A 25834-nucleotide genomic window follows, 5' to 3' on the forward strand; every position below is an offset into this window, starting at 1 on the left:
GTGGGTGTGGGTGCTCCAGTAATGCTTGTGTGTGAGTGTGGGTGCTCCAGCAATGCTTGTGTGGGGTGTGGGTGCTCCAGTAATGATTGTATGGGTGTGTGGGTGCTCCAGTAATGCTTGTGTGGGGGTGGGGGTGCTCCAGTAATGCTTGTGTGGGTGTGGGTGCTCCAGTAATGCTTGTGTGTGGGGTGTGGGTGCTCCAGCAATGCTTGTGTGGGTGTGGGTGCTCCAGTAATGCCTGTGTGGGTGTGGGTGCACCAGCAATGCTTGTGTGGGGGTGTGGGTGCTCCAGTAATGCTTGTGTGGGGTGTGGGTGCTCCAGTAATGCTTGTGTGTGAGTGTGGGTGCTCCAGCAATGCTTGTGTGGGGGTGTGGGTGCTCCAGTAATGCCTGTGTGGGTGTGGGTGCACCAGCAATGCTTGTGTGGGGGTGTGGGTGCTCCAGTAATGTTTGTGTGGGTGTGGGTGCTCCAGTAATGCTTGTGTGGGGTGTGGGTGCTCCAGCAATGCTTGTGTGGGTGTGGGTGCTCCAGTAATGCTTGTGTGTGAGTGTGGGTGCTCCAGCAATGCTTGTGTGGGGTGTGGGTGCTCCAGTAATGATTGTATGGGGGTGTGGGTGCTCCAGTAATGCTTGTGTGTGGGTGTGGGTGCTCCAGCAATGCTTGTGTGGGGTTTGGGTGCTCCAGTAATGCCTGTGTGGGGTGTGGGTGCTCCAGTAATGCTTGTGTGGGGTGTGGGTGCTCCAGTAATGCTTGCGATGTGTGGGGTGTGGGTGCTCCAGTAATGCTTGCGATTCGGTGGGTGGGTGCTCCAGTAATGCTTTGTGGGTGCTCAGTAATGCTTGTGTGGGGTGATATGCGGTAGGTGGGTGCGCTCCTGGCAAATCATGAAAGAATCCATGAAACCCTCTCTGGTGCCTGTGGTATTGATGGCGGTTAGTGTGACTGTGGTAGTGGAGGCCATCGAAGGCTTCCTCTGTTCTTGTGGTTTGGGCGCTCTAAAGATTAGGATCCCAGACTCCTTTGTAGGGATCAGAGGTGGTGTTTGGGAGAGGAGGGGAGCAACATGTTGGATTGAATCTTATGGACCTTAGACAACCAGGACAGCAATGGAAGGAGTGAACAGCTAGGCCAAGGCAGAGACAGCCTTAATGGGATGGAGGATTATAGATTCCTGTGTGGGGACACTTATTTATTCTTTCCCATATGTCCAAAGAAATCCGGCCACAAACTGAAAAAAGGATGGAATTTTCCAGCCCGTTAGAATTATAGCACCAAATCCTTCAGTTAGGTCAGATGTGATGAGACTGGAGCAGGTGAGTTGATACGAGACTTTCCACTTTGTGGTTTAGCATCTGGATGTCGATGCACGAGCCCTTGGCGGGAGCAAGCCACATACATGTGCTATGAGGCTCCTGTTAACGTTCTGCCACCGCCTGACACTGTGCATATGATATTTCGTAACTCAAGTAAAACTTGGAAAATCTGTGTGCGAACCCCCGTAAACCATTCCTGTACCCCGCTACACTGCATACACACACCCCTAAGTTAGATTGGAACCCCGTCTGTGAGCACGCACCCCTAAAGCCAACATGCAATCCCACCTCTGCGCTGCGATTTCTATGCACAAGTGTCTGTACGTCTACCTTCGGGTGGCATAGCGATCGAGGAATTTGCATGGCCATTTCTCTCCCGAGAGGCTGCGTGTGTGGTTTGTTGTTTGGCACAATTGTGGGTGTGCGAGGGACTGCCTGTGGGCCGCCCCTCGTAACGCCCACTTTTTCGCATGGTCTTTCCCATTGCCTGTGTTCTGCCCCATTCCAATCACTCTGCGCAAGCCAGACCCACACCACACTCTGGGTGGAGCCTCGCGCAAGATGCTCGGCCACACGCAGTGCTGTGCCGAGCCTGCGCGAACTTCACGCAAGTCCCGGAAAAGTCCTGCGTAGTCGGTTCCATGAATCGACGAGCAGGGTTTTGCAAGCAGTTTGACACGCAAGTCCCCCATTTCCTGCTCAAATGATTCCATGAATCGGGCCCTAAGAGACGGCACTGTGGTCACGGATAAGGAGTCTCTACTCCTGGAGACTCCTGAGAAAGAGACATTAAGAGACCACACTGTGTTTGGGTAGTGGGAATCCCTACTCCTTAACACCCCGAGAGAACCACACTGCTTGAGATTGACACTGAAAAACACTGTGCACGCTCCTGAGACTTGTGGCCAACACAAACATCCTTCAAGGGAAAGTGAATCCTAGTTCCCACTCAACCCTAAGCACAAGGGAGAACCCAGACAATCCTAAAGGATATTGGTTGCAGTAATGATGCTCAGAGGTTTTACACCTATAGTCAAACGTGCTTGCCGTCCAAGCCGTCCCTTTCTGGTTATGAGGACATTGCACTCAGGACACTTTTGCATTTTTGGGATAATCTGTTTGGGTGTGTTTATGTCTGGAGGTGAGGGAGAGATGTGTGATGTAATGTATTGCCTGGTGCCTGCGCGTGTAAGCACGTGTCTGCTCTGTCTGGGAGTTGGTGGGTATTTTCCAGAGGCTATTGATGCTTTTTGCTGGATGGGAAAGGGTTAAGTTCTGTTGTGTGTGTGCATAATGTGTTGGCTGCAGTGTTGCACTTTGCACAGTTGCTAATGGATCCCTCTGGCCGCAAGCATGTTTTTAACCTTTGCCTAGTAGCCTTACACAGTGCATGAACAAAGAGTATAAGAGCAGACGCTGGATCATGACGTCATTTTGTTTTGGTTTTTGGGGCCATTGGACTGAAACCATTTTTCGCGTGGGAGTGGTTGAAGGCGGATACTGGAATCCTTCCGCAAGGTGATGTAAAGGATCCTGAGGCGAATCCGCCAGGCCTCAGTGAGAAACGACCAGTGATGTTTCAGCACCAAGGAATGAGATATTGACATGTCCTAAGACCCAAGGAATGATATATTGACACGGCCTAAGACCCAAGGAATGAGATATTGACATGCCCTAAGACCCAAGGATTGAGATATTGACATACCCTAAGACCCAAGGAATGAGATATTGACATACCCTAAGACCCAAGGAATGAGATTTTGACATGGCCTAAGAGCCTAGGAATGAGATATTGACACGGCCTAAGACCCAAAGAATGAGATATTGACATGGCCTAAGACCCAAGGAATGAGATATTGACATGGCCCAAGACCCAAGGAATGAGATATTGACATACCCTAAGACCCAAGGAATGAGATATTGACACAGCCTAAGACCCAAGGAATGAGATATTGACACGGCCTAAGACCCAAGGAATGAGATATTGACATGCCCTAAGACCCAAGGAATGAGATATTGACATGGCCTAAGACCAAAGGAATGAGATATTGACATGGCATAAGACCCAAGGAATGAGATATTGACATGCCCTGTGACCCAAGGAATGATATATTGACATGGCCTAAGACCCAAGGAATGAGATACTGACATACCCTAAGACCCAATGAATGAGATATTGACATGCCCTAAGACCCAAGGAATGAGATATTGACATGCCCTAAGACCCAAGGAATGAGATATTGACATGGCCTTAGACCCAAGGAATGAGATATTGACATGCCCTAAGACCCAAGGAATGAGATATTGACATGGCCTAAGACCCAAGGAATGAGATATTGACATGCCCTAAGACCCAATCAATGATATATTGACATGGCCTAAAACCCAAGGAATGAGATATTGACATGTCCTTAGACCCAAGGAATGAGATATTGACATGGCCTAAGACTCAAGGAATGAGATATTGACATGGCCTAAGACCCAAGGAATGAGATATTGACATGCCCTATGACCCAAGGAATGAGATATTGACATGGCATAAGACCCAAGGAATGTGATAGTGACACGGTCTAAGACCCAAGGAATGAGATATCGACACGGCCTAATGCCCAAGGAATGAGATATTGACATGCTCTAAGACTCAAGAAATGAGATATTGACATGCCCTATGACCCAAGGAATGCGATATTGACACGGCATAAGACCCAAGGAATGAGATATTGACATGGCATAAGACCCAAGGAATGAGATATTGACACGGCCTAAGACCCAAGGAATGAGATATTGACACGGCCTAAGACCCAAGGAATGAGATACTGACATGGCCTAAGACCCAAGGAATGAGATATTGACATGGCCTAAGACCCAAGGAATGAGATATTGACATGCCCTAAGGCCCAAGGAATGAGATATTGACATGCCCTATGACCCAAGGAATGAGATATTGACACGGCATAAGACCCAAGAAATGTGATATTGAAACAGCCTAAGACCCAAGGAATGTGATATTGACACGGCCTAAGGCCCAAGGAATGAGATATGGACATGGCATAAGACTCAAGGAATGTAATATTTACATGGCCTAAGACCCAAGGAATTTGATATTGACACGGCCTATGACCCAAGGAATGAGATATTGACACGGCATAAGACCCAAGAAATTTGATATTGACACAGCCTAAGACCCAAGGAATGTGATATTGACACGGCCTAAGGCCCAAGGAATGAGATATTGACATGGCCTAAGACCCAAGGAATGAGATACTGACATGGCCTAAGACCCAAGGAATGAGATATTGACATGGCCTAAGACCCAAGGAATGAGATATTGACATGCCCTAAGACCCAAGGAATGAGATATGGACACGGCATAAGACCCAAGAAATGTGATATTGACACAGCCTAAGACCCAAGGAATGTGATATTGACACGGCCGAAGGCCCAAGGAATGAGATATTGACATGGCCTAAGACCCAAGGAATGAAATACTGACATGGCCTAAGACCCAAGGAATGAGATATTGACATGGCCTAAGACCCAAGGAATGAGATATTGACATGCCCTAAGACCCAAGGAATGAGATATTGACATGCCCTAAGGCCCAAGGAATGAGATATTGACACGGCATAAGACCCAAGAAATGTGATATTGACACAGCCTAAGACCCAAGGAATGAGATATTGACACGGCCTAAGGCCCAAGGAATGAGATATTGACATGGCCTAAGACCCAAGGAATGAGATACTGACATGGCCTAAGACCCAAGGAATGAGATATTGACATGGCCTAAGACCCAGGGAATGAGATATTGACATGCCCTAAGACCCAAAGAATGAGATATTGACATGCCCTATGACCCAAGGAATGAGATATTGACACGGCATAAGACCCAAGAAATGTGATATTGACACAGCCTAAGGCCCAAGGAATGTGATATTGACACGGCCTAAGGCCCAAGGAATGAGATATTGTCATGGCCTAAGACACAAGTAATGAGATACCTACATGGCCTAAAACCCAAGGAATGAGATATTGACATGGCCTAAGACCCAAGGAATGAGATATTGACATGCCCTAAGACCCAAGGAATGAGATATTGACATGCCCTAAGGCCCAAGGAATGAGATGGCCTAAGACCCAAGGAATGAGATATTGACATGCCCTAAGACCCAAGGAATGAGATATTGACATGCCCTAAGGCCCAAGGAATGAGATATTGACATGCCCTATGACCCAAGGAATGAGATATTGACAGGGCATAAGACCCAAGAAATGTGATATTGACACAGCCTAAGACCCAAGGAATGTGATATTGACACGGCCTAAGGCCCAAGGAATGAGATATTGACACAGCCTAAGACTCAAGGAATGTGATATTGACATGCCCTAAGACTCAAGGAATGAGATATTGACATGCCCTATGACCCAAGGAATGTGATATTGACACGGCATAAAACCCAAGGAATGTGATATTGACACGGCATAAAACCCAAGGAATGAGATATTGACACTGCCTAAGACCCAAGGAATGTGATATTGACACTGCCTAAAACCCAAGGAATGAGATATTGACACGGCATAAGACTCAAGGAATGTGATATTGACATGGCCTAAGACCCAAAGAATGTGATATTAACACTGCCTAAGGCCCAAGGAATTATATATGGACACGGCCTAAGACTCAAGGAATGTGATATTGCCATGCCCTAAGACCCAAGAAATGTGATATTGACATGGCCTAAGGCCCAAGGAATGAGATATTGACACGGCCTAAGGCTCAAGTAATGATATATTGACACTGCCTAAGACTCAAGGAATGTGATATTGACATGCCCTAATCCCAAGGAATGAGATATTGACATGCCCTATGACCCAAGGAATGTGATATTGACATAGCCTAAGACCCAAGGAATGAGATTTTGACACGGCATAAGACTCAAGGAATGTGATATTGACATGCCCTAAGACCCAAGGAATGTGATATTGACATGGCCTAAGGCCCAAGGAATGAGATATTGACATGCCCTATGACCCAAGGAATGTGATATTGACATGCCCTAAGACCCAAGGAATGTGATATTGACATGGCCTATGGCCCAAGGAATGAGATATCGACATGCCCTATGACCCAAGGAATGTGATATTGACATGCCCTAAGACCCAAGAAATGTGATATTGACATGCCCTATGACCCAGGGAATGAGATATTGACATGCCCTAAGACCCAAGGAATGAGATATTGACACGGCATAAGACTCAGGGAATGTGATATTGACATGCCCTAAGACCCAAGGAATGTGATATTGACACGGCCTAAGACCCAAGGAATGAGATACTGACATGGCCTAAGACCCAAGGAATGAGATATTGACATGGCCTAAGACCCAAGGAATGAGATATTGACATGCCCTAAGGCCCAAGGAATGAGATATTGACATGCCCTATGACCCAAGGAATGAGATATTGACACGGCATAAGACCCAAGAAATGTGATATTGAAACAGCCTAAGACCCAAGGAATGTGATATTGACACGGCCTAAGGCCCAAGGAATGAGATATGGACATGGCATAAGACTCAAGGAATGTAATATTTACATGGCCTAAGACCCAAGGAATTTGATATTGACACGGCCTATGACCCAAGGAATGAGATATTGACACGGCATAAGACCCAAGAAATTTGATATTGACACAGCCTAAGACCCAAGGAATGTGATATTGACACGGCCTAAGGCCCAAGGAATGAGATATTGACATGGCCTAAGACCCAAGGAATGAGATACTGACATGGCCTAAGACCCAAGGAATGAGATATTGACATGGCCTAAGACCCAAGGAATGAGATATTGACATGCCCTAAGACCCAAGGAATGAGATATGGACACGGCATAAGACCCAAGAAATGTGATATTGACACAGCCTAAGACCCAAGGAATGTGATATTGACACGGCCGAAGGCCCAAGGAATGAGATATTGACATGGCCTAAGACCCAAGGAATGAAATACTGACATGGCCTAAGACCCAAGGAATGAGATATTGACATGGCCTAAGACCCAAGGAATGAGATATTGACATGCCCTAAGACCCAAGGAATGAGATATTGACATGCCCTAAGGCCCAAGGAATGAGATATTGACACGGCATAAGACCCAAGAAATGTGATATTGACACAGCCTAAGACCCAAGGAATGAGATATTGACACGGCCTAAGGCCCAAGGAATGAGATATTGACATGGCCTAAGACCCAAGGAATGAGATACTGACATGGCCTAAGACCCAAGGAATGAGATATTGACATGGCCTAAGACCCAGGGAATGAGATATTGACATGCCCTAAGACCCAAAGAATGAGATATTGACATGCCCTATGACCCAAGGAATGAGATATTGACACGGCATAAGACCCAAGAAATGTGATATTGACACAGCCTAAGGCCCAAGGAATGTGATATTGACACGGCCTAAGGCCCAAGGAATGAGATATTGTCATGGCCTAAGACACAAGTAATGAGATACCTACATGGCCTAAAACCCAAGGAATGAGATATTGACATGGCCTAAGACCCAAGGAATGAGATATTGACATGCCCTAAGACCCAAGGAATGAGATATTGACATGCCCTAAGGCCCAAGGAATGAGATGGCCTAAGACCCAAGGAATGAGATATTGACATGCCCTAAGACCCAAGGAATGAGATATTGACATGCCCTAAGGCCCAAGGAATGAGATATTGACATGCCCTATGACCCAAGGAATGAGATATTGACAGGGCATAAGACCCAAGAAATGTGATATTGACACAGCCTAAGACCCAAGGAATGTGATATTGACACGGCCTAAGGCCCAAGGAATGAGATATTGACACAGCCTAAGACTCAAGGAATGTGATATTGACATGCCCTAAGACTCAAGGAATGAGATATTGACATGCCCTATGACCCAAGGAATGTGATATTGACACGGCATAAAACCCAAGGAATGTGATATTGACACGGCATAAAACCCAAGGAATGAGATATTGACACTGCCTAAGACCCAAGGAATGTGATATTGACACTGCCTAAAACCCAAGGAATGAGATATTGACACGGCATAAGACTCAAGGAATGTGATATTGACATGGCCTAAGACCCAAAGAATGTGATATTAACACTGCCTAAGGCCCAAGGAATTATATATGGACACGGCCTAAGACTCAAGGAATGTGATATTGCCATGCCCTAAGACCCAAGAAATGTGATATTGACATGGCCTAAGGCCCAAGGAATGAGATATTGACACGGCCTAAGGCTCAAGTAATGATATATTGACACTGCCTAAGACTCAAGGAATGTGATATTGACATGCCCTAATCCCAAGGAATGAGATATTGACATGCCCTATGACCCAAGGAATGTGATATTGACATAGCCTAAGACCCAAGGAATGAGATTTTGACACGGCATAAGACTCAAGGAATGTGATATTGACATGCCCTAAGACCCAAGGAATGTGATATTGACATGGCCTAAGGCCCAAGGAATGAGATATTGACATGCCCTATGACCCAAGGAATGTGATATTGACATGCCCTAAGACCCAAGGAATGTGATATTGACATGGCCTATGGCCCAAGGAATGAGATATCGACATGCCCTATGACCCAAGGAATGTGATATTGACATGCCCTAAGACCCAAGAAATGTGATATTGACATGCCCTATGACCCAGGGAATGAGATATTGACATGCCCTAAGACCCAAGGAATGAGATATTGACACGGCATAAGACTCAGGGAATGTGATATTGACATGCCCTAAGACCCAAGGAATGTGATATTGACACGGCCTAAGGCCCAAGGAATGAGATATTGACATGCCCTAAGACCCAAGGAATGAGATATTGACACGGCATAAGACTCATAGAATGTGATATTGACATGCCCTAAGACCCAAGGAATGTGATATTGACATGGCCTAGGGCCCAAGGAATGAGATATTGACATGCCCTATGACCCAAGGAATGTGATATTGACATGCCCTAAGACCCAAGAAATGTGATATTGACATGCCCTATGACCCAAGGAATTAGATATTGACATGCCCTAAGACCCAAGGAATGAGATATTGACATGGCCTAAGACTCAAGGAATGAGATATTGACACGGCCTAAGACCCAAGGAACGAGATATTGACATGGCATAAGACTCAAGGAATGTGATATTGACATGCCCTAAGACCCAAGGAATGAGATATTGACATGCCCTATGACCCAAGGAATGTGTTATTGACACGGCATAAAACCCAAGGAATGTGATATTGACACGGCATAAGACCCAAGGAATGAGATATTGACACGGCCTAAGACCCAAGGAATGTGATATTGACACAGCCTAAGACCCAAGGAATGAAATATTGACATGCCCTATGACCCAAGGAATGTGATATTGACATGGCCTAAGACCCAAGGAATGTGATATTAACACTGCCTAACGCCCAAGAAATGATATATTGACACGGCCTAAGACTCAAGGAATGTGATATTGCCATGCCCTAAGACCCAAGGAATGTGATATTGACATGGCCTAAGGCCCAAGGAATGAGATATTGACATGCCCTATGACCCAAGGAATGTGATATTGACACGGCCTAAGACCCAAGGAATGTGATATTGACACGGCCTAAGGCCCAAGTAATGATATATTGACACGGCCTAAGACTCAAGGAATGTGATATTGACATGCCCTAATCCCAAGGAATGAGATATTGACATGGCCTAAGGCCCAAGGAATGAGATATTGACATGCCCTATGACCCAAGGAATGTGATATTGACACGGCCTAAGACCCAAGGAATGAGATATTGACACGGCATAAGACTCAAGGAATGTGATATTGACATGCCCTAAGACCCAAGGAATGTGATATTGACATGGCCTAAGGCCCAAGGAATGAGATATCGACATGCCCTATGACCCAAAGAATGTGATATTGACATGCCCTAAGACCCAAGAAATGTGATATTGACATGCCATATGACCCAAGGAATGAGATATTGACATGCCCTAAGACCAAAGGAATGAGATATTGACACGGCATAAGACTCAAGGAATGTGATATTGACATGCCCTAAGACCCAAGGAATGTGATATTGACATGGCCTAAGGCCCAAGGAATGAGATATTGACATGACCTATGACCCAAGGAATGTGATATTGACATGCCCTAAGACCCAAGAAATGTGATATTGACATGCCCTATGACCCAAGGAATGAGATATTGACATGCCCTAAGACCCAAGGAATGAGATATTGACATGGCCTAAGACTCAAGGAATGAGATATTGACATGCCCTAAGACCCAAGGAATAAGATATTGACATGGCATAAGACCCAGGGAATGTGATATTGACACGGCCTAAGGCCCAAGTAATAATATATTGACATGGCCTAAGACCCAAGGAATGTGATATTGACATGCCCTAATCCCAAGGAATGAGATATTGACACGGCCTAAGACCCAAGGAATGAGATATTGACACGGCCTTAGGCCCAAGGAATGAGATATTGACACGCCTTAGGCCCAAGGAATGAGATATTGACATGGCATAAGACCCAAGTGTTAGGAAAGATTTCGTAATTGTAGGGAATTTTCCTTCCATGTGGCAACCCCTAAACTTTTTGCTATTGTTTTTAACCTTGTTCTTGACTTTGCCAGAGAAGTACAGCCTTCTGCCGCACTTCTCTGGGCTTTCGCTCCTTTCTTACGGGGAAACTGACATGCCCTTAAGACAGTCAGTACCGGGGAACGTGGTTTCCCGTAGTTTCTTTTATCGTGTTGCAGCTTTAGTGCAACACGACACAAGAGGGCACTGTAAGCTAAGTTACAGCTCTCTTGGGTCTCTAGCCTTCTACAGGCCCTAGATACTCTTTTAGGATGGTATTTGATCGGTGCAAGTCATTCAGGGACTGGAATGGTGGCAGCGATCGTTTTGTTTATTTTGAGCTCCTTTTGGCGTTCTGAGCACGTTTTTGCACTGAACCCCAAAATGGTGGCCTGGCTCCCAAAATGGCCAGGCCGCGAGGCTCCTTTGTCCTGTCCACTGTCCGTCTTGCTCCCTTCACCTTCCCCAGGTCCGGCGACCCGGGGCCTTCCTTATTTGGGCATGTACTTTCCCGCGAAACGTGGTTGCTTTCGCGGGCTTCTACATGTCGTTTGTGTGCCTCCAGGGTGTGGGCTGGGATGTCTGGTCCCAATACACATCCTGGGTGCCAGAGAGTCTAGGGTGGTGTGAATGCCTGGGACCACCGTGGTCCGTGATTGGTCCACGTATGGTGTGTGTGTTGATGAGCGGATCTCCCATTGGCTCCCCTCCGTTTTGGCGTGAAGGGAACCGTGGATAAGAGGGGGCTGGAAACACCACTACCAGGTCGATCTCCTGAGTTCTCACGAACGAAGGAATACAGGAGCCAAGTATCCTGCAACTACGAGGCTGGACCGAGGAATCGCTGGTGACCCGCTGAAGGAATCCTCCTTTGCACTGCTGTCGTCCGGAGAGCCCCTGTCCTCCTTTGATCGAACCAGAAGGCCTGTACTGGTGCTTCGACCTTTGGAATAGCAGGAACAGCTATTCCCGGCATCTTCAACCATCTCCTGCCAAGTAAGCCTTCGGAAGCGTCTCTGGGCCATCCAGTTGACTGACCAGCTTACAAAGGAGTTTGGCTCTGCAACCGCCGCCAGGTTGTGTTGTATTGCGAGTCCTTGTCCCTCTCCCACGCTTCGTACGCTTGGCGTCCTCAGGTCTGAAGGGAGGAGGGTTCATTTGGCTCGAATACACACGGCCGCTCCGTTGTCCTGTGCGGCAACAAAACTGTGCCGGTTTCGTCGATTGGGACGTCTTTTTGCTCTACACGACTACAAAGCGTTCCCTGCTCTTCTGAACCTGCCAGCTGCTTAAACTATCGTGGAGGAGCCTGGGTCTGCTTGCTTCGGGGACCGGTGAGTAGTATATCTAGGATCTGGTCGCCCTCCTGCAGTATCCCATTGCTTTTCCCTGCTGTGTAAAAACAGCACCCTTTTGCCGCGCTCGCGCTCTGCTTCTGCCCGCTGTGGAGGCTGCGCTTGAGTTGCGGAACCTGTTCTTCTTCTGCTGTGCACTAACGTGAACCGCCTGACTTCCTCCGAAGAGCTTCCCCTTGTGCCCGTCGGCACCGGCGTGGCAGGTACTTTGAGCACAAGGCTCCACTCTTCGCAGGGCTCGGACTTCCATCTAGTTAGGTGCCTATGAAGGCGAACTGAGTCGAAAGCATTATCGCACTGCCTGTTTTCCTTCCCTGGCAGGTGGACTACATATTTCGTGCTTTAAACGCTTGCGACTGTGTATTTGTATATATATTGTGTTGATATGGTATGTGTTGGTTTAATATTGTGATATTGTGATTTTCTCGCTACGGTCATTATTTTAAAGGCCTTAAAATAAATGTGTATCTATTTTTGATAACAACTGTTTGGAGTAGTTTGTTAGCGCTCTTGCTTTGTGTGCTCAGTGCGGGCTTTCAGTCACCCTCACCCCTCTTGAGACCTAGTCTTGACCGCCGCGATCGCTACCTTGATTGGTCTGGCTTGTCCAGAGGTTACCCTGTTCCAAGTAATTAGGTTGGCCTTCTGAACTTCTGCGCCACCAGGACAGAGTTCAGAAATCCGTCTTAACACCAAGGAATGTGATATTGACATGGCCTAAGGCCAAAGGAATGTGATATTGACATGCCCTAAGACTCAAGAAATGTGGTATTGACATGCCCTATGACCCAAGGAATGAGATATTGACATGCCCTAAGACCCAAGGAATGAGATATTGACACGGCATAAAACTCAAGGAATGTGATATTGACATGCCCTAAGACCCAAGGAATGTGATATTGACATGGCCTAAGGCCCAAGGAATGAGATATTGACATGCCCTATGACCCAAGGAATGTGATATTGACATGCCCTAAGACCCAAGAAATGTGATATTGACATGCCCTATGACCCAAGGAATGAGATATTGACATGCCCTAAGACCCAAGGAATGAGTTATTGACATGCCTAAGACTCAAGGAATGAGATATTGACATGCCCTAAGACCCAAGGAATGCGATATTGACACGGCATAAGACCCAAGGAATGTTATATTGACACGGCCTGAGGCCCAAGTAATGATATATTGACATGGCCTAAGACCCAAGAAATGTGATATTGACATGCCCTATGACCCAAGGAATGAGATATTGACATGCCCTAAGACCCAAGGAATGAGATATTGACATGGCCTCAGACTCAAGGAATGAGATATTGACATGGCCTAAGACCCAAGGAATGAGATATTGACATGGCATAAGATCCAAGGAATGTGATATTGACACGGCCTAAGGCCCAAGTAATTATATATTGACACGTCCTAAGACCCAAGGAATGTGATATTGACACGGCCTAAGACCCAAGGAATGAGATATTGACATGCCCTAAGACCCAAGGAATGAGATATTGACATGCCCTAAGACCCAAGGAATGTGATATTGACACGGCCTAAGAGCCTAGGAATGATATATTGACACGGCCTAAGACCCGAGGAATGTGATATTGACATGGCCTAAGAGCCAAGGAATGTGATATTGACACGGCCTAAGGCCCAAGGAATGTCATATTGACACGGCCTAAGGCCCAAGGAATGAGATATTGAAATGGCATAAAACGTAGGGAGTCATTTCCTAAACCCTTGGTGTGCACAAACCAAGCCGCAAGCTGTTTACTCCTTTATGTTTGGGGGGGCAGAGGCGCAGGGGGTTATTCTCCTTGGAGGAGGACGGGGGCATGGCATAGGATGTATGTTCTCCACCAGGCATTGCCCCTCGCCTTTATGGTTTTTCGCCAGCATGAACCTCATGCCGGTGGAAATCCATTGGATTCTTATGGGATCCCCATGACTTTACCACCCGGTAGAAGCTGACGCATTCCATAAGAACCCACTCTAAATGCCACCTGGAAAGGGCATTTTGATGCTTGCATTTTCACTTTTTCCAAAGCGAAGTGCAAAAGTGAAGAGTAGAGGCGGTTTCGTCTGCGTTTTACTCTGCATTTCCACTGTTTTGGAAATGACCAAAAGTGCACCGAGGAGAACTTTTGCACTTACATGTAAATGGACGCCGTCTCTGCAAGTGCAATTTTCGAATGGTATAAAATGCCTCCACAGAGCTTTAGTAAACCTGCATCACCCCCTACAACAACCCACTATGCTTGCCCCAGCCTGTCTGCACCGGAGCTCTCTTATGGGAACCCGCAGCGTCTAGGGGTGTTTTCTAATCACTCCCAATTCATATTATGTACTCACTCCTTGTCGCCATGGAGACTCGCGCGCCCATTGGTGTTATCTTTTGACTTCTAATTCATGTTTTGCAGTCCCCCCCCCCCACCCTCCCAGGGGAGACTCGCCCCTGTTTGATCGAATAAGACCTGCTTCCTCTGGGCACCCCGGGCCCTCGGTGGCGAAACATGCCATGTGTTATGCATGCACCTGTGTTGGGCGTTGCACGCATTTTTTAGGCTGTACGTGCCAGGCTCTGTTCGAAATCTAATCTTAAAGATTAAAAGGGAGCTACAGGAAGAAAGTACCGTTTGCAACAAGGTTTCACAAACTAAGCTGCCTGGTGGCCCCGTGCAGAAGAATGGCCTGGCTTGTTCCACTGGGCTGGGGTTTATTTTTAGCAGAATTCAGACTTTCGCCTCCACGAAGTCTCCCACTAGAGATTTCTTGTGCCATGTTGTGAGCTCTGTTCTGACAGCCACCCTCTCGCTCCCTGCCAAGTAATCAATGATTTGGATGGTCCCCCCCCTCCCAATCACATAGGCTTGCGTTTGATGTCCCATCACTCCAGGGCCACTCAGACATGGGCCTCGCATTGCGACACGTTCCTAATTCCCCTTTCCGACCTTCTCACCGATCTGGGGTCCTCACACCTCTGTTGAGGTTCCTTGGCACATGGGCCCACAGCTTCCTGTTCTGTAAGGAAAGCCATTGCTGAGCGTTTGCATAAAATGTTAATGATTTTCTAAAGTTCTGATGCTCTCCAGGGCAGTGTTTCATGCACACTCTGCTCTTTATTGACCTCTTCCGGTAGACCAAGGACCAGTGACCTGCAGAAAATGCCTATTTTTGAAGCCGTGGCTGTTGTAGCTACAGATCAAGCCTGCAACGACGAAGAGGTGTGTTGTAGCTACAGATTTATTTATTTATTACATTTATATAGTGCACAAATAGCCCGTTGGCATTGAGGCACTGTTACTTGCAAGGAACGTAGTTGATTGCTCTGGCTATGTTCGTGCAATTTTCTTTGGATAGAAAAGGCCCGGCTGCGTTGATTAGTTTAGCATGGTAAGCTGCAGCAGTGGCGATTGCTTTGATTGAGTCTCGGTAGACTCCGAGGGTTTTGACAGAGTCAGAGACTGGTATTTTAATAGAGTGAATAGTGAAGTGACTGTACTGGATATCAAGGTTTTTTAGTGTGTCTGGGGAGCCTACCAGAAGGAGTTCTGTCATGTCGGAATTGAGACAAAGTCTCAAATCACTGATTTGATAGCAGCATCATATGCTAGTGCGAGGGTTTCCGGGTCAGTGGAGAGAGGTGGTTTGAACGCTGGGCCTTGGGGGTAAGATTGCCACCAGCTGGCCTTATTTATTATTTTTTTACGCTACTTACCTTGTACTGCACTTCCCCCCTCCCCTTCCCCTTGCACTTTTCCCTTCCCCCCACCCCTGCACTTGCGCGATCTGAATGACACCTGGCCTAGTAGGATCGTTGTCTGTCTTCCCCTTGTTCCCCCCCCTGCCTCGTCGCGCCTTGAAACACTTGTGTATAGGCGCGTTACAAAAAATGCCATATCATATCATATCATAAGATAGTAGTCTTTCTTTTGTGAGTTGGCGGGAGCTTCTTGTGAGTGCTGGTGGCAGGGGCTGGGGTGGGGGAGTAGAGGAATTAGTGATAGGGATGCTAAAGGTGATGATGTGGTGGTCGGACCATGGGGTAGGGGTGTTGCCCGTGATGGTTAATGGGCAGTTTTGCTGGGCAAACCAGTCCAGTGTTCTGCCCAGAGTGTGAGTGGGGTCGGAGATAGAGTTACTGAATCCAAGGGTCTCAAAGGCTGAGTTAAGTGATTTAGCAGCAGTGTCTTTGGGGTCATAGAGGCCTAGGTTGACGTCACCGAGGAGGATGACTTTAGCGTGTTTTCTGAGGTTGTCAGAGAGGAGGTGGGTGAGAGAGGCCTCGAAGTCGCTTAAGGGGCCTGGAGGGGCGGTAAACAAGGTGTAGGGCAATGGTGCAATTGGAGTTGGAGATAGTCACTGTTGTTTTTCATGGACTTCTCTATCTTTCTAACAGATAGGCGGTCATTGGCTATTAGTGCTACGCCACCACCTTTAGATGCGCAATCTTGTCTGGTGATGGAGTAGCCGGGAGGGTGAGCGAGGGAAAGTGCGGGGCCTGAGGCTTCGTGCAGCCATGTTTCGGTTATCATAAGGAGGTCAAGGTTGTGGGTGGATAAGAGGTCATGTATGTCTAGGGCGTGGGCGTTGATTGACCTGGCATTGATCATGGCGCACCTGAGATGGGGTTTTGTGGTGCCTGGTGGGGGAGTAGTGGAGTTAGCAATGGGGGTACGATTTTCAGTGGTGGCAGACACAGGCTGTGAAAACAAAATCAAAATATCGAGGCTGAGTACCCCAAAAGGAAATACACCGAACACAGGTTACAAAGGAGCATATAAAGTACTTTGTTTTATACTGAATCCAGTTACAAAAACAGAGCAAAATCAGATAGCTATTGGCCCTCAGTACAACACAACGAACTCCAGCGTGGTTCAATGTGTTCAGTGAGAGACGTTGTACATTAGAATGCATTCGCTTTTTATACATTTGGTGGGCACGATGTCCAGCCCCACTCCGGGTTAATATTCCTTTTAATACATGCTACAAGACGTGCCAAGTCTCAAACAACCGCATATAACTGGTTTGCCTTTAATACATGTATCAACAAGCCTATGTAATAACTGTGTATTCTAGGATTTTCCATGCAGGCCTTCTCAAACATTAATACAATGTAGTTAAACAGGTGCTCTTCATTCAGTATTTGAATACATTGTCTCAACATATGCTCGTGGATTAGTTTCATTGCACAAGTAATCCTTCTACACATAGGTCAATGAAGGACAAGGTCTCAGTTCACAACCTCAACAAGTGGCATGCAGGCAAGTTAGACATTAGCTATGTACATTAGCTATGTACAGAGGTCAAGACGACCATGTTGTATTCTGGAATGACATCGTCCACCATTTTAACTCACAGGGTGACTTTTACAAAGCGAAGCCTAAAATGGCGGTTTGACCTAAAATGGCGGCTTACATGGATTTAAGGTCAGGACCTTGCAACACGGATTTCTTTCGCAAGCGACTTTCGAGCAGCTTGGCCTAGGCCAATATTAATATATTTATTACAATAGGAGGCACGATATACTTTCTCTTTCGACAAACCCTCCTTTTGGCCTATGCCTACTTTGGATCTCCTTGCAAATAACTCCATGCATCATCGTCCATGCACCCCGAATCACTATCGGAAATATCTATTGTGCGCAACATCCCCCTAGCATCGAACACATACCAGGTAGACACTGAATACAGCAACAAAGAAGCAACAGGATTCCCAAAATAATTAATAAGACTGAAAGTACCTTCCAACCCCAAGATCGCAGGAAGTCCCAGAACCAAGCACTTAGATCCCAGTTTCCCTCGGGCACATGCACTTTGGAACTAAGGACGTGCAGATTCTATATTGCCTTGAAGATAGTTGGGGAGGAATCTGGTACGGAAACACAGAAAGCGGACCCCACTAATTTGCACACTCCACCACGCTCAGCTAGAATGACATCTAATGCCATTCGGTTTTGAAGTGCTACTAATCTTATCGCCTTTTGTTCTAACGTCATATTATAGAGTATGTCCATGGTCCGGTTGATGGTTCTCTCCAGTACTCTCGCTAGTTTTCTGATATCTTCTGAATTCGCTATCTGCCCCCAAAATGGAACAACTGATTTAGCTATATCTCCCAAGATTTGTGCTGGGGTGTCACCATTCTCGTCCCGCCGTGGATGAGCCTTCGAAACTTCTTTTGTACTAGCTATAAACACCCCAGGTAACAGGATCCCTAAATAACAGGTTCCCTGCCAATCCCTGGACAACCATGGGAATGCTACATTACCGCAGGCAAAGTAGACAGGTTCGCCTAGGATTACAGTCAAAAAGTTAAATCCAATAATGTCGAAAGTCAAAAAGTCGAAAACAAAGTCGAAAACAAAAATGTCGAATAATTTTTTTTGGTTGCTTTTTTTTTCGAAATGGGGGGTCCCCCCCAACCCCCCTTTTTTAATTTTTTTTTTTGTTTTACCCCTTTTTTTTTACCCCCGGAGCACAAAAAAAATATATAAATAAAAAAATAAAAAATTCGACATTTTTGTTTTCGACTTTTTGGATTCGACATTTTTGTAATTCGACATTAATGGTTCGACATTATGACTGGACACCGTTCGCCTACATACAAAGGTCTGTTTTCCCCGGTCAAATTTGCAACGTTGGCACAACCTAGAAAATTTCCCATTGACTGAGTTCCATTCCTCTGTATGCAAAAAGAAACTGAATCTGGGCTATGGTTAACAGTGTAAGAAGGAGGCATGGCATCCTTATTGCCTATTGGAGCCATTTTAAAGGAAATCAAAGATTGGAAAGGACGAGACAGTTTATCAGAAGGCCTGATAGAAGCAACATTCGGTTTACTCCTATTTGCAAAAAGCGAGCATCCCAGTGGAGTCAAAACACGTTTCTCAAAACTATTCAAATTGGTGCCATCAAAGTTCCCTGAGATGCTATCATTCCATCGGCCAAAGAACAGTGCTCTGAGAGAAGCATAACAGGCAGTTGTCAGCGGTAAAGGATGAATATACCAACCTAGCCCCTTATCCCCGTGTTGCGGTAAATGTGACCAGACCCAACAGTTGGATTTATTAAAAATGGCATGTGTACCATTCATGATAAGCAGTAGAGTATTATTGTGGTACCTTTGTCTATGCTGAGAGTCCCTAGGGGATAGAGTATGCAAATGTATAAAGGGAGTAGGAACAATAGGTGTACTTTCAGTGGGCAACAAAAGTTCTAAAGAGTGAGTTTCCTCGAGGTACCACAATCCTAAGGCAGCGACTATTAAAATCCCAAATATCATTATAAAAATACAGCAATACATTTTCGGGGCCCAGGCATTTTGTCAATTGTCCCGGTTGGTCACCCCCTTATTTACAAGTCCCATACGAGCAGTAGCGGTGGCGGGCATCGTAGTCTTCAAACGGATACTCCAAAGTTTATTGCTGGCGACCTCCCGGTCGAGCGACTTCTTAGTCCTTCCACAACCCTAGCCAACAGAATCCCCTTTCTCAAATTTGGGCAAAAAGCAAGCCCTCGATGACTCTTTTCCTTCTCCGAATGCACAGCCGAACCGTGCCGTAAGTCTATCAGATGCACAGCAAAACCGTACCGTAAGTCTATCAAATGCACAGCAAAACCATGCCGTAAGTCTATTAAATGCACAGCAAAACCGTGCCGTAAGTCTATCTTCATGGTCGTAGGTTATATCTTACTTTTCCCGGTACTGATTGATCCGGAAACAAGATGTCGTCACTTCCTGCTGGAAGCAACGTGTCGGAAGCAAGCGAAGGTGCTGAATTTGAAATAGCAGTTTCCGGATGCAAAATTTGTGGAGCGTGTGGAGACAAAATGGCAGCTTCCCCAAGCCTCACGGGCTCAGAGAAATTCTCCGACACACTCTCAGTGACACTTACTGCTTTGGGATCATTGGTTGCAGTGTTAACGAGGGGTTCTGTTTCTTCTGTAACGTGTGGCACAGGGTGAGGAAGTTTCTTGATGTGGGACGTGTGTATCCAGTTCTTTCTCCCAGCGACCCGCACCACTGTCTGGGTGACCAACAGGACTTGGAATGGCCCACGCCAGTGAGGCGCAAGGCAAGAGGAGCATTACAACGATTTGACAAGCACCCAACTTCCAGGCCGTATGCTGTGGCCCGGGCCCTCGTATCGCACAGGTAAAGCTTCTCGTACCTGGTGGTAAATCAAATACAGGTTTTTAGTCAATTGGCTACAATAATCTGAAAGTAGTACATTTTCAACATTTCTTAACGAGTTACATTTAGGAAGGTTCCAAATATTGCCAGGTCTCCCCATTACCACCTGAAATGGAGAGAGCCCAGTCTTAGTTTGAGGGGTTGTGCGCATAGATAACAACACGATCGGTAAGGCATCCAGCCATTTTAGTTTGGTGGCGGCACACGTCTTAGCGAGCTTGTTCTCGATGATACCGTTGTGTCTTTCTACTAGTCCGGCGCTCTGAGCATGTCTGGCCGAATGGAACCGTTTGTCAATTCGTAATGCTGTACACATCTGCAGAATTACAGCGGCGACAAAATGTGGACCATTGTCCGACCAGATAACTCTTGGCAAACCGAACTGCGGGAAGTATTCTTTTAACATGATTTTTGCAGTAGTCATAGCTGTAGCATCTTTAACAGAGAAAGCCTCAACCCATTTACTAAAAGCACAGATAACCACCAGTACATATTTCTTATTATCGCATCGTTCCATTTCAATGAAATCAAAGTGGATCACTTCAAAGGGGACAGAGGGTAGCCCAAAGCTACCCCTTGGAGTTACGGTCCCCTTTCTCACGTTGTGTTGCAGGTAAATCATACACTCTCGGACGTAGCGCTGGGCAATTTTTGAAATGTTGTCATTTACCCAAACTTTCTCTAACATTTTTGTCATTTTCTGGGCACATACATGCGTAGGACCATGGGCCATGATGACCACCATCATGACATACACGTCAGGGAGTAGCCATTTCCCTTCTACTATGTCCACCCAACACCCGTCATCATCAAGTTTCCCCAAGCCTTCAGCCCACCTTTTGGATTCTTCTAACGTGGCATCAGCTTGGATATCCCGTACAGACCCAACACCCCCATCTATTGCATAAGCATCTACAGATTCCCTTGAAACATACATCTCCGTAAGGAGATCGGTAGCAGTTTGCCTAGCTATCTGATCAGCAAAAGCATTCCCTTTCCCTATATCATCTGTAATCTTTTGATGTGCTGCACATTTCATAACTGCTAACTGAGTAGGGAGCGCAAGCGCTGAGAGTAGTTGTACTATTAGGGAGCCATGTTGAATTTTGGTGCCATGCGAAGGTAGCAACCCTCTCTCTGACCAAAGTCTGCCAAAGTTGTGGACCACCCCAAAGGCATACTTACTATCAGTATATATACTTACTGCAAGCCCTTCGGAAAGTTCGCAAGCTCGGGTCAATGCTATAATCTCCGCGGCCTGCACAGAATTATGCGTGATTCTCTTAGTTTCCACAACCGTGCTCAATGTAATGATTGCATAAGCGGCTGCGGATGTACCATCCGGAAGTTTAAAGCAGGAGCCGTCACAAAACAGCTCTCCATGCGGATTATCCAAGGGAGTATCTTTCAAATCAATTCTACCCTTTGTCTCTTGTTCGTTCGTATACAAACAATCATGTGGCACTTCATCGCCGCAAGTAGTATCTTGCGGGAAAGGTAGGAGTTCAGCCGGATTAAGAACTCAACACCTCTTAATTTGAATGTGAGGAGCAAACAAGATCAATTCATATCTTGTCAACCGTGCAGAAGTGAGGTGTTGCGTTTGAGTTCGGTTCAGTAGAACACCTACAGAGTGAGGCACCATCAGGGTTAGATTATGGCCTAGTTCCATTCCCTCACTCTGTTTTACAGACGCGGCAGCAGCAGCGACAGCTCCCAAACATCTTGGCAAAGCGCATGTTACACGATCAAGGGCGGAAGAAAAGTAACCACACGGCCTATTCTTCCCTCCATGTTCCTGCGTTAATACAGCCAAAGATATTGAAATGGCATAAGACCCAGGGAATGTGATATTGACACGGCCTAAGGCCCAAGTAATGATATATTGACATGGCCTAAGACCCAAGGAATGTGATATTGACATGCCCTAATCCCAAGGAATGAGATATTGACACGGCCTAAGACCCAAGGAATGAGATATTGACACGGCCTAAGGCCCAAGGAATGAGATATTGACATGGCATAAGACCCAAGGAATGTGATATTGACATGGCATAAGGCCCAAGGAATGAGATATTGGCATGCCCTATGACCCAAGGAATGTGATATTTACATTCCCTAAGACTCAAGAAATGTGATATTGACATGCCCTATGACCCAAGGAATGGAATATTGACATGCCCTAAGACCCAAGGAATGAGTTATTGACATGCCTAAGACTCAAGGAATGAGATATTGACATGCCCTAAGACCCAAGGAATGAGATATTGACACGGCATAAGACCCAAGGAATGTGATATTGAAACGGCCTAAGGCCCAAGGAATGATATATTGACATGGCCTAAGACCCAAGAAATGTGATATTGACATGCCCTATGACCCAAGGAATGAGATATTGACATGCCCTAAGACCCAAGGAATGAGATATTGACATGGCCTAAGACTCAAGGAATGAGATATTGACATGGCCTAAGACCCAGGGAATGAGATATTGACATGGCATAAGATCCAAGGAATGTGATATTGACACGGCCTAAGGCCCAAGTAATGATATATTGACAAGGCCTAAGACCAAAGGAATGTGATATTGACACGGCCTAAGGCCCAAGTAATGATATATTGACACGGCCTAAGACCCAAGGAATGAGATATTGACACGGCCTAAGACCCAAGGAATGAGATATTGACATGCCCTAAGACCCAAGGAATGAGATATTGACATGCCCTAAGACCCAAGGAATGTGATATTGACATGGCCTAAGAGCCAAGGAATGTGATATTGACACGGCCTAAGGCTCCAGGAATGTGATATTGACACGGCCTAAGGCTCAAGGAATGTGATATTGACACGGCCTAAGGCCCAAGGAATGAGATATTGAAATGCCCTAAGACCCAAGGAATGAGATATTGACATGCCCTAAGACCCAAGGAATGTGATATTGACACGGCCTAAGGCCCAAGTAATGATATATTGACATGGCCTAAGACCCAAGAAATGTGATATTGACATGCCCTATGACCCAAGGAATGAGATATTGACATGCCCTAAGACCCAAGGAATGAGATATTGACATGGCCTAAGACTCAAGGAATGAGATATAGACATGGCCTAAGACCCAAGGAATGAGATATTGACATGGCATAAGATCCAAGGAATGTGATATTGACACGGCCTAAGGCCCAAGTAATGATATATTGACAAGGCCTAAGACCCAAGGAATGTGATATTGACACGGCCTAAGGCCCAAGTAATGATATATTGACACGGCCTAAGACCCAAGGAATGAGATATTGACACGGCCTAAGACCCAAGGAATGAGATATTGACATGCCCTAAGACCCAAGGAATGAGATATTGACATGCCCTAAGACCCAAGTAATGTGATATTGACATGGCCTAAGAGCCAAGGAATGTGATATTGACACGACCTAATGCTCAAGGAATGTGATATTGACACGGCCTAAGGCTCAAGGAATGTGATATTGACACGGCCTAAGGCCCAAGGAATGAGATATTGAAATGCCCTAAGACCCAAGGAATGAGATATTGACATGCCCTAAGACCCAAGGAATGTGATATTGACATGGCCTAAGATCCAAGGAATGTGATATTGACACGGCCTGAGGCCCAAGGAATGTGATATTGACACGGCCTAAGGCCCAAGTAATGATATATTGACATGCCCTAAGACCCAAGGAATGAGATATTGACATGCCCTAAGACCCAAGGAATGTGATATTGACACGGCCTAAGGCCCAAGGAATGTGATATTGACACGGCCTAAGGCCCAAGGAATGAGATATTGAAATGGCATAAGACCTATGGAGTCATTTCCTAAACCCTTGGTGTGCACAAACCAAGCCGCAAGCTGTTTACTCCTTTATGTTTGGAGGGGCAGAGGCGCAGGGGGTTATTCTCCTTGGAGGAGGACGGGGGCATGGCATAGGATGTATGTTCTCCGCCAGGCATTGCCCCTCGCCTTTATGGTTTTTCGCCAGCATGAACCTCATGCCGGTGGAAATCCATTGGATTCTTATGGGATCCCCATGACTTTACCACCCGGTAGAAGCTGACGCATTCCATAGGAACCCACTCTAAATGCCACCTGGAAAGGGCAATTTGATGCTGGCATTTTCACTTTTTCCAAAGCGAAGTGCAAAAGTGAAGAGTAGAGGCGGTTTCGTCTGCGTTTTACTCTGCATTTCCACTATTTTGGAAATGACCAAAAGTGCACCGAGGAGAACTTTTGCACTTACATGTATATGGACGCCGTCTCTGCAAGTGCAATTTTCGAATGGTATAAAATGCCTCCACAGAGCTTCAGTAAACCTGCATCACCCCCTACAACAACCCACTATGCTTGCCCCAGCCTGTCTGCACCGGAGCTCTGTTATGGGAACCCGCAGCGTCTAGGGGTGTTTTCTAATCACTCCCAATTCATATTATGTACTCACTCCTTGTCGCCATGGAGACTCGCGCGCCCATGGGTGTTATCTTTTGACTTCTAATTCATGTTTTGCAGTGCCCCCCCACCCTCCCAGGGGAGACTCGCCGCTGTTTGATCGAATAAGACCTGCTTCCTCTGGGCACCCCGGGCCCTCGGTGGCGTAACATGCCATGTGTTATGCATGCACCTGTGTTGGGCGTTGCACGCATTTTTTAGGCTGTACGTGCCAGGCTCTGTTCGAAATCTAATCTTAAAGATTAAAAGCGAGCTACAGGAAGAAAGTACCGTTTGCAACAAGGTTTCACAAACTAAGCTGCCTGGTGGCCCCGTGCAGAAGAATGGCCTGGCTTGTTCCACTGGGCTGGGGTTTATTTTTAGCAGAATTCAGACTTTCGCCTCCACGAAGTGTCCCACTAGAGATTTCTTGTGCCATGTTGTGAGCTCTGTTCTGACAGCCACCCTCTCGCTCCCTGCCAAGTAATCAATGATTTGGATGGTCCCCTCCCTCCCAATCACAGAGGCTTGCGTTTGAGGTCCCATCACTCCAGGGCCACTCGGACCTGGGCCTCGCATTGCGACACGTTCCTAATTCCCCTTTCCGACCTTCTCACCGATCTGGGGTCCTCACACCTCTGTTGAGGTTCCTTGGCACATGGGCCCACAGCTTCCTGTTCTGTAAGGAAAGCCATTGCTGAGCGTTTGCATAAAATGTTAATGATTTTCTAAAGTTCTGATGCTCTCCAGGGCAGTGTTTCATGCACACTCTGCTCTTTATTGACCTCTTCCGGTAGACCAAGGACCAGTGACCTGCAGAAAATGCCTATTTTTGAAGCCGTGGCTGTTGTAGCTACAGATCAAGCCTGCAACGACGAAGAGG

The 25834-nt window shown here is 46.4% G+C and overlaps 1 protein-coding gene across 8 annotated transcripts in view; it reads left to right on the top strand.

Annotated features, from left to right (window-relative positions):
- The window catches only part of SYNE2 (spectrin repeat containing nuclear envelope protein 2), a 1840150-nt gene that overhangs the window by 148749 nt on the left and 1665567 nt on the right, over nt 1–25834 (top strand). The gene's annotated exons all lie outside the window — the stretch shown is intronic.

This window comes from Ambystoma mexicanum, chromosome 14 (assembly GCF_040938575.1).
Source record: "Ambystoma mexicanum isolate Mex_15411 chromosome 14, UKY_AmexF1_1, whole genome shotgun sequence".
NCBI classification, from domain to species: domain Eukaryota; kingdom Metazoa; phylum Chordata; class Amphibia; order Caudata; family Ambystomatidae; genus Ambystoma; species Ambystoma mexicanum.